Source organism: Dioscorea cayenensis, chromosome 2, assembly GCF_009730915.1.
Source record: "Dioscorea cayenensis subsp. rotundata cultivar TDr96_F1 chromosome 2, TDr96_F1_v2_PseudoChromosome.rev07_lg8_w22 25.fasta, whole genome shotgun sequence".
Taxonomy (NCBI): domain Eukaryota; kingdom Viridiplantae; phylum Streptophyta; class Magnoliopsida; order Dioscoreales; family Dioscoreaceae; genus Dioscorea; species Dioscorea cayenensis.
This window is the reverse complement of record NC_052472.1, coordinates 8162631-8173410: the sequence shown is the minus strand read 5'-3', so window position 1 is coordinate 8173410 and position 10780 is coordinate 8162631. Positions and strand designations below refer to the sequence as shown.

At 32.9% G+C, this 10780-nt stretch overlaps 1 pseudogene; it reads left to right on the top strand.

The window, feature by feature from the left end:
• The first annotated feature begins 5715 nt into the window (after positions 1 to 5715).
• LOC120272284 lies at positions 5716 to 10534 on the top strand (annotated as a pseudogene).
• Positions 10535 to 10780: the final 246 nt, after the last annotated feature.

Genomic DNA, 10780 nt, shown 5'->3' with positions numbered 1-10780 from the left:
AATTTATTTGTTGTTTTTTTAATAATAATTTTTATAGCGGCCAATCATATATTAGCCGCTATATATATATTAAATTTGAAAAATTATATTTAAGGTTGAAAAAAGATCTCCACTATTTTTATCATTTATTTAAATAAAAATTATTGTTGAAAAAATCTATTAGACTGAATTTTATGGATAATTTTTATTTCAAAAACTTTTAAAAACTTTTTTACAAATTAAAAAAATATATATATTTAAAAGTGGAAGATGATATTTCACTACTCTTTCTATCATTAAAGTTCATTATCTCATTTTAGGATCACATAATATACACACTAATATTCCAAGCCTTAAAACAAAAATAAAAAAACAAACTCATACTAAGTAGCATACTTATTGGATTCGGGTTAAACCTAGATTTAAGTAGCGGAATAAACGGATCCACCGAACCTGTTAAGCATCAAAACCCATCTCCACTTTCCCATTCTCCAAAACCCACCTCCATCTCCATCCCCATTACGAAAACCCTCTCCCCCGTCACCGCCACTGTCACCATCCTTATCCCTCCACGCGAAGAACGCCGTGCTCTACGCCCCACCACCCTTCTCCCAGATCCCTTCCACCTTGATCCACCCGTCCGTCACCGGATCGTAGCACTCCAACGTCAGATAGAACCTCCTCTGCCATCGCCAATCACTGCCGATCTCACCACCACGGTCACCTCCGTCCCTACATTTTGTTCCCTTTTCTACATGTTTTCCCTTTTTCTAGACATACTTGCTATTCTATTGTCATCTTCTTCGATCTATAAATTGTCTCGGACGAAGTCGGAGCCAGCGAAGTTCATTGGAATCTTTGTGCTTGTGATCAGCCATTCCGTTTGATTTCAAGGAGTTTGATCTTGTTTTTGCTATTCGTATACATCTTTTCCTGAATTAGTTCTTTGATTTCCTCTAATTTCGTTTAGTTTAAGTAATGTGTGTGTGATTCCTTGATCGTTTTTAATTTTTGTGAAGAATATATGCTTGGTTTTCTTCAATTTTGATTGTTGATTGTTTGAGATGTTGAGCTTCTTGGATGGAATTAGAGGTTTTGTTAATTATCTGATGTTTTTTTATTATGTTTGTTATTTGTTTTATGCCTACGGATGAGCTTAAATTTTGTGTATTGTTTTGAAAATTTGCTTGCAATAGTTGGGAACTTTAGTGTCATTAGGTGATTTGCTCAGTTTTATTTGAAAATTTGATGAGAAGATGTGCTCTGTGAACTTGTTTAGCTAGGATTGCACAGTGTGACATAAACTGAGTCATATGTTTATGATGGTTCTGAAAACTAGTTGGTGTTTAGTTTTTATTTCCAGTAACATAAACTGAGTCAGATAACTAACTGCAATTTTAAGAGTATCTAGATTTATGGTGATTTTGAAAACCAGCTGTATTGGCAAGGCATAGTCAATATCAGGGTTTAAGGCTGTCTGAATTGTAAGTTAGAGATTTACTTATTTTGATATGTTGTTGGTGCACGAAGGCCTACATTTTCTTATATTTGCTGAATTTATCGAACACAAGATTAAAGGTCAAGCACCGAAGTCGGGCGGTAATTTAAAAGTGGATATTGCATGGCTTCTTTTTCCATGTTCCTTTATTTCAAACTCATCAAAAGTCAGATCACATAGCTGTCTGTCCATCAGATGTTTTATGAGAGCGTTTGATGAGAAGGTTGTATTTTTTTTACTGATACATCAATTTTTTTGTAAAGCATTTGGATCATTGTACATAAAAACGGTGATTAAAAGACATTTTGCTTTCATGTGTTTAATGAAGTCTAGACTTTGCAATCACAGGTATCGGTGGGGATTTTTCACTTCAACTTTGGTACCAACAACAAACTTGACTGCCATTATTGTTAGGTATTCTGAAGCTGAATTCATCATCACTATTGCTTTAGGTCTGACTGCATTTACTATGTGGTCCTGTTGGATGATTAATCAACATTTATCTTACAAGGCTCAAGCTCTTCAATAGGTGTAGTTTTCACTTGTGCATCAGGTATGTATTCATCTTGAACTGCATATAAATATTTTTGACTGAAGTAATATCTTGGAAAATTTAACTGTCATCTTGGAGTGCATATAAATATTTTTGACTGAAGTAATATGTTCAGTGAGTTCCCTGCAGACATTGAGCATTCTTTTTTGATGGTTTGATAAAGTTTTTTTGACCACCTACTTAACTTGATCTATAATGGTTATTGCTATAATTCTTATTCCATGGAAATTATTGCACCAAATTTTTGATTTCTAGAATGTGGTCTATAACAATCTTTGTTGAGACTATAGCATGTTTCTACATGAGCATGCTTGTGAGTGGGTATATGTAGTAAATGGTTTGATTTTCTTTACTGGGGCTTTGTATAATTGTTATGAATGGGGGAATTCATTATAATAATTCAAGAAACCTAGCTTCCTTTATGTAATTAACTTGTTTTTGACTTTTCTGCTATCACTTCATGCATTATGTATCATATTTAAACTTGACTTTACTAATAATGGTTTCATAAACTTGTGGAAAATCCAAACAACATAATTTTGTTAGTTTAATATTGTAAAGGTAGTATTAGTGGACACTTTGGGTATCTCCAAACTTGATTAGGTTTAGATCTTGGATTCACCTGATATTTGTCACAGGTCAACTGGCATTTTGAAAATGCTGAAAAGCGTATCTTGAGGAATTTTCTAATTTTAAATGATTATTATGGTCGAACAAATTGCATGTTTTCCAATGATAATCTGAGGCTTATTTTGTTGGGTGTATTTCCTTTTAATGTATAAATGTCTGTATTGTTTGGCACATAAATGCTTACTGGTTTTTCAAGATTATTTAACTTGTAATTGTTTGCTCTCGATTTTAGCATAACATTATATATGGCATTGTCCTTGATGGAAAGATTAGTTATCTTCTAGTCATTGCATCAGTTTTGTTTTTCTGTTTTGCTCCAGTTAATAGCAGGCTTCACTTCCTAGTCTAGCAAAGCTATTGGATTTCATTATTCTGCAACATTTATAACTGTTTCTCCTCCTTTATCAACTTTAATTAATCTTGTAGATAAAATCCAATTTATCCCTTCAGATTTTATGGTCATTCAACTAAAGAGTATTGTAATAATTATTCTGATTTCAACAAGAGGGTCAACAGTATGGATTTCTTAGAGTGTCCTAATACAAAGTCAGAACAAGCAGGAGATTGTGGCATTACCTCTTGTTTGATTGGTTTAGTAGCTCTTCTGGTGAGTTGATATGACATTCTAGATATGATATTAAACTTAGTTCACATTATCCGCATGCTTATACTTGTTGTTTGCATCACATTCGTAATAATCTATTCATTGTCCAGTTTTGTTTTTATCATTTCGTCATTCTAAAGTTAAATGTTGTGTTTGTATTTATTACAATTTTCACTATAAACGAGCTCCAACATGAAACTGATAATTTAATTGTTGGAGTTTGTCTTCATTCATTATGGAGTTGGGGTTAAGTTGTTGCTATAAACTTCACATGCTAATTTGTTTAGCTGGTCATAAACCAAACACTGAAGAAAAATAATTTGGTTTTGATTCTCTTCTGGGTTTTTTAAGTGATGCTAATGAGTTTCATCTTCGCGTATTGATTTTTCAGAAACATATACTATTTGACAATTTGTAGGGCTTCATCTGATCTGAGTATCCAGATTATTGCGATTTATCTGACTGGAACAAGTAAGGTAATGATACTTTTTTTTTTCTTTGGTTCTTTTTTGGTTAGGATCTGATGAAGGTGCAAAATCAAATGTAAATGATTCCTTTTTATTTCCAAGATGAACTTTATTCCATTTTATTTTTGGATTTTATTTTATTTATTTATTTATTTTAGTAAAATGGGTTTGGTTTCTACTGGCCTATGAAGAAAAGCACTCCACCTAGGTGGAATTTCTTGAATTTCAATAACTAAACAAAATAATTTTGCACACCTTCTAGAATGATAAATTTGGTTTGTATATTTTAACATTTATTATATAGATAAAAAATAAAAAGTTCAAGGGAGGAAATGACTAAGAAGTGCCACAAGTTGCACATTACTTAATTTTAATATTCTTGATAAGAATAAAAAGTTATTTCTTTTGACAATATTCGGTTTCAAAGAGTTTGAACACAAAAATTAAGAAAATTATTTGAAATTAATGAGATCCACATTTTTAACATTGAAATTGAGTTTGTCCTTGAAATCTGTCTCTTAACTTAAATGCATAATTTTCTTTTGATCCTTGTATCATTGGATCAGAAGCTGAATATATATATATATAATGTATTATAATTATGTAATATTTAATTGTTATTGTGTACATGCCTTGTTCACTGTTAAAATTTTGAAAACTACAAGGATATTTATTTCATTTTTGTCTCATCAACCGGTGTTAAAAATATTTATTTTTGATATTTTTCCTTATTTATTTTTTGCTTTATTGTTAATTTATTTTTCTTATTTCTTGTTACATCTATTATCATTTATTGAGTTTTGAAATCATGTTATTGTACTACTATGACAACATGAACTTTATACAATAAAAATGATGTCAAGTTTTAATATTTAGAAATAATTTATTGATTATGCCATACAAATTATAAATCAACATAGCAATTATTATTAAGAAAGGTTAATTGTGTTGGCGGTAGGGATAAAGCATGGATGTCTAAGTCAAGGTAATTATTATATTCAATAGAATAAACCTTCATTAGTTTTTTTATATACCATATTTGGTAAGCATTACATTATTATATGTTGTAGGCTGAGTGTTGAATATGAACAAGGAGTTAGGGAATTCTTGGAATTTGCATTTTCCAATACACTATCAAATCAAATCTTGTGTCCATGCTGAATATGTGTCTATAGTGTTCTTTTGACCAAGGATGAGGTGTACGAACATCTTATTATTAATGGTATCCTAAAGTTATACAAAAATTGGTATGAACATGGTGAACAACCATCATCTTGTTCAAATCCAAATATTGCACATCATGATGATTTGTCAAGCCATGTCAATGTGCATGAAATGTTGCAAGATACATTTGGTATATCAAATGTTGACATGGGAGATGAAACATCTCCTACTTCATCTCCAAGAGGGCTGAATATTGAAGCTAGTCAATTTTTTAAACTTCTTGAAGATGCAAACAAAGAGTTGTACCCAGGATGTTCTAAATTCACAAAACTCACATTTATTGTCCGACTTTATCATATAAAGTGTTTATCAGGATGGAGTAATAAATCTTTAGATTTGTTGTTGCCACTTTTGGAGGAAGCATTCCCAGAGGGAGAGACATTACTAGAATCCTTTTATGAATTGAAAAAGGTTGTTAAAGACTTGGGTCTTGATTACAAAAAGATAGATGCATGTCCTAATGACTGTATGATATATTGGAAAGAAGCTGCACATGATGAGATTTGTAAGGTATGTGGAGTTTCTAGGTCGAAGCAAATGCAAAAAAAAAATTGGGAGCTACGACATCTTCAGAGGTGAAAGAAAAAAAATTCCTCTAAAAGTGTTGTTGTATTTTCCTCTAGTCCCTAGACTACAGAGATTGTTCATGTCATCAAAAATAGCCTCACTAATAAAATGGCATGATCAAGATCGTGTGAAAGATGGGTTTTTAAGGCATCCTGCAGATTCAGTAGCATGGAAAGATTTTGATGCTACGCACATGTCATTTTCTTCAGAGCGCCAAAATGTAAGGCTTGGTTTACCAACAGAGGGCTTTAATCCTTTTGGAACCATGAGTGTCTCTCATAGTAAATGGCCTATCATATTGACCTTATACAATTTACCTCCATGGATGTGTATGAAGCAACCAAACCTTATATTGGCATTATTGAAACCTGGTCCACGTGGACCGGGGAATGACATTGATGTGTATATACAGCATTTGATAGATGAGTTGAAGAATTTATGGGAATTTGGTGTTGGTACTTATGATACACACACTAATCAGTCATATAAAATGAAAGTAGCCTTTTTGTGGACCCTCAGTGATTTCCCAGGTTATGCTATGTTATCAGGATGGAGCACTAAAGGGCATTTTGCTTGTCCTTATTGTAATAAGGACACATGTTCGCAGTATTTAAAAAATAGTAGAAAATTTTTCTATATGGGTCATCGTCAGTTTCTTGATTCTAATCATGAGTTCAGATCAGATAGAAAGTTTTTCAATGGAATAGAAGAGTTCAAGGTCATGCCAAATCCTCCGTCTGCCACTTAAATTTTAAAACAATTGGAAGGTTTTCAAAATGAATTTGGGAAAGGAAACTATAATATGGCTTCAAAACGGAGGAGACAAGAACCAAAAGATTCTAAAAATTACTACAATTGGAAGAAAAAAAGTATATTCTTTGAATTACCATATTGGGAGCATAATTTAATATGGCATAATTTGGATGTGATGTATATTGAAAAAAATGTATGTGATAGTTTGCTTGGAACATTACTTAATGTAGTGGGAAAAAGTAAAGATACACTGAAGGCTTGTTTAGACTTGTGTGAGATCTAATCTTCATCCAGTTGGGGTTGGAAATAAAATGTATATTCCTCCTGCATGCTACACTATGAATAAGCAAGAAAGGGAGAATTTTGTACTCTATTGAAAAATGTGAGAGTTCAAGATGGATATTCTTCAAACATTTCTCGTTGTGTAAATCAAAAAGACCAGAAGATAGTAGGTCTGAAAAGTCATGATTGTCATGTCGTAATGCAACAATTGCTACCCATAGCAATACGAGGAACATTATCAAAGCTAGTTATAACAACTCTTATTGAATTATGTTCATTTTTTATAGAGTTGTGTACAAAGAAAGGATCCATAAGGGAACTTGAAAAATTGCAGATGTCAGTTGTATGAACCCTTTGCAATCTAAAAGGATTTTTCCACCATCATTCTTTGATGTGATGATACACCTAGTTGCCCACTTATCTAGTGAGGCAAAACTTGCTAGACTAGTGCAATATCGTTGGATGTATCCTATTGAGAGGTTTCTTGGTTGTTATATTTAGTTTTTTTTATATAGATTATAATATGTCTTTAGCTGATTTTTTTTCTTTATAACCAATTGTTGTGTTTTAGATATCTTCTCACATTAAATTCATATTACAATTGTCTTTTTTTAAACTCCAAGTCAGTTCACATTACTGGGATTAGTTTATTAATTCTTTGTCTCTATGTTTTGTTTCGGCTCATGTGAGCTATCTATTTGGTGGGTGTTTGTTGATCGCTTGCTGCTCTGTGATTTAAGAATACAATGCGTCCTCATGTATTCATAAGTTTAAATGTGAGTATTCTTACTATTTGTCTATTTTTACCATTTTTTAACAAGCTGTTGAGAATGTGAACTCTATCATTGGACCAGCCTTACTTGGAAAGGTATATTTTCGCACATTCCTCTCTTTACTGGGGTTCCTTCTTTACTGTCTAGATAGGAGCTTAGAAGGGATACCTACTTGGCCATGAATATTTCATGGTTACTTTTAGAGTGTTTCTCATATTGCAGGATCCTGTAGAACAGACTCTGATTGATAACTTCATGGTGCAAGAGCTTGATGGAACTAAAAACGAGTGGGCTTGGTGTAAGCAAAAGGTTCTGTTTAGCTTAATAAAATTCTCTTGTCTAGAATATAGATGCATGCTCTGTGACATCCTTTTGCTGATTGTGTTCTGATTTTATTTATGAAAACAGCTTGGTACAAATGCCATACTGGCTGTATCATTGGCTGTATGCAAAGCAGGAGCTATGGTGAAGGGGATTCCACTCTACCAAGTTTGTAATCATACTATTAGTTTCTTCTGTGTCATTTTCTGATTTGGTTATATTTTCTGACATTTTGTGAAGTAGTTTTAATGATTGTGTTCCCATCTTCTTTCATGTAGCATATTGCTAATTTTGCTAGGAACAAAACCCTTGTAATGCCTATACCTGCATTCAATGTGATTAATGGAGGATGACATGCTTGAAATAAGCTTCCTATGCAGGTAACTTGGTGTGATGTACACCATTCTGAATAATCATTTATGTTAATTTGTGTTTAATACATGCTTGCTATAGTAAACAAACAAATGTAGGAGTTTATGATACTTCCAGTAGGGGCTTCTTCATTCAAGGAAGCTATGAAAGATAGGTGCTGAAGTGTATCACCACTTGAAGGTAAAGATATTCAGGTTATAATTTTTTAACAATGCAATTTATTATCTTCTCTCTTCTTTTGTAGTCTGTGATCAAGAAGAAGTATGGGCAAGATGCTACTAATGTTGGTGATGAAGGTGGCATTGCTCCCAACATTCGGGTAGACAACTCTTTAGTTTGTGATATTTCTGAGTAACAAGTTGCAAAAAAAAAAATTGTCTTAGACAGTTTTAGTTGTTAAACAATTAGAAGATATTGAAGTCTAGCTTTATCTAATTTCTTCTCTTATACTGGTATGAATTTTATAGGAGAACAAAGAAGGCCTTGAACTATTGAAGATAGCTATCGCAAAAAGCTTTTATACTGACAAGGTATTCATTAGTTTATCCTACCTATTTACTCAAGTTCATGTCCTTGTCAGTCAATGCTGAGCATGTTTGCACTTTGTGACAGGTTGTGATTGGTATAGATGTTGCTTCTTCTGAGTTTTTTAATGAGAAGGATAAGACCTACGATCTGAACTTCAAGGAGGAGATAGTTTTATCATCCTGATTCTCTTAGTAACAGTCCTGGGCACTTCATATGCTACCATACTGTTGTAATTGAAATTGTGTTGCTTTTCATTTTTATTCTACTTTGAAATCATCATATTGCTATTTTGATCATGCTAATTGTGCAACTCATTTCTCCAGAATAATGATGGGTCGCAAAAAATATCCGGAGACAAGTTAAAAGACCTCTACAAGTCCTTCGTAAAAGAGTACCCAATTGATTCCATAGAAAATCCATTTGATCAGGATGACTGGACTCACTATGCAAAGCTAACTGCAGAGATTGGGGAGAAAGTACAAATTGGTGGAGATGATCTTCTTGTTACTAATCCAACTGTATGTGATTATATAATAATCATTTTGTTCATGAAGCGTGTTTCAAAGGCTATTAAAGAGAAGGCGTGCAATGCCCTTCTATTGAAGGTATTCTGTCTTTCTCTCTCTATGAATATATGAGTCATTAATTTAAATTACTGAATTGAGTTGTTTCTTTTGCATTGGTGTTCAGGTAAATCAAATTGGATATAGTAGACTGATCATTATTTATCCTAATTTTTCAGTTGTTGGACAGGTTTTTAAAATGCCTAAATTTGGTTGAATGCATGCAGGCTTTGAAGTAAACTATATTGTTCAGTGTATGTGTATATATATATTGAATGCCTTTTCGTGTTTTTCTATCCAAATTTCCCAAAACTACATTTTTCTAAGGTTTTGTTTTCTAGCCATAACACTCTCATGTCTCTTTCTCTTATTAATTTCTCATGTTGTGCTTCTACTGTTGTTCAAGCTCATCACCAACTAGATGTGCTTCTACTGTTGTTCAAGCTCAACACCAACCAAATGTGCTTCTAATGTTGTTCAAGCTCAGCAGAGGATCTCAATCTTATAAGAAATTTTTAAATTGGCTTATAAAACTCAGAGTAGAAGATTCTTGAAGACCTCCATTGGTAAAAGCAGGTAATTCCAGGCAGTATGTGTTGAACCAACTCAGTTGTAGTTTATACTATATTCATAGTCTAAACTGTTATTGCATGCTTTTCATGCACCTATGATGTTGTCATTCACTTGAAGCCATTGCCTAAAGTAACATGGCATTCTCTTTTGGCAATGTGGTATAATATGGTAGATATTTATTTTAGTTTATATCATCTTCTTTTTGCTTATAAGATGTTGCACTCCTCTTTTTATCACTTAGAGCCTTAAATTTTCCATCAAATAGCTTCTTCCGTAATGGTTAGTGCAACTAGAACTCAGAGATAACTAGATAAGAGTGTCTTTTGTATATTAGCCACTAATGCATAGGTCATCTAATTACATAGTAATAAATTTATTTGTTTTTTCCCGTTTAACCTATTAACAGGTTTGGCAATGGACTATCTTCACGTGGAACATCAAATGGGAAAGCAGAGGAAGAGAAAAGAATGGCTCGAGCAGAGAGGTTTGGGTTTTATGCTGCTTTATTGCAATAATTAATTGTGTTTGTCGAAGCACCTTGAGGTGTGTGCTTTAGATCTTATTTGACAAGCTCTGAGGCCTTTCTTTATGTTGTGTGTTAGGTTTAGGCTCGCTGCCCAAACACTGCCCGAGAAAAAAGCAAAGAAGAAGGCTCGGTTGGACAAATTTGCACCAAACAAAAAGCCAGATATTTTAGAAGAAGAGAAAAGAAAGGCAAGAGCAGTGAAGTTAGTGTTTAATTTTTATCACTGGCTCTCAGTCATGTATATATTATCATCCAAACAAGTAGTTTGTCCTATCATATTTTACGGTTCTAAATCATAAATGTAGGTTTCCACAAACATGAACTGCCTCATCAACAACCAATGGACAAGCAAATCCTGAGATGGTAAGGTTATCTCTATCATCATGATTCATGAGGCAGCATTAGAGAACAATAATGTATTGTTTGTTTTAACCTTTTGACTTGTATAATTTTCTATTAATATAAAAACTCTAGACAACTGTAGATCATAGTCAAAGGAGGAACCTGAATGAAAGATTTATTCTAATGCATCTTCGGGTTATTCATTTGTTTAATACCATCAAACTA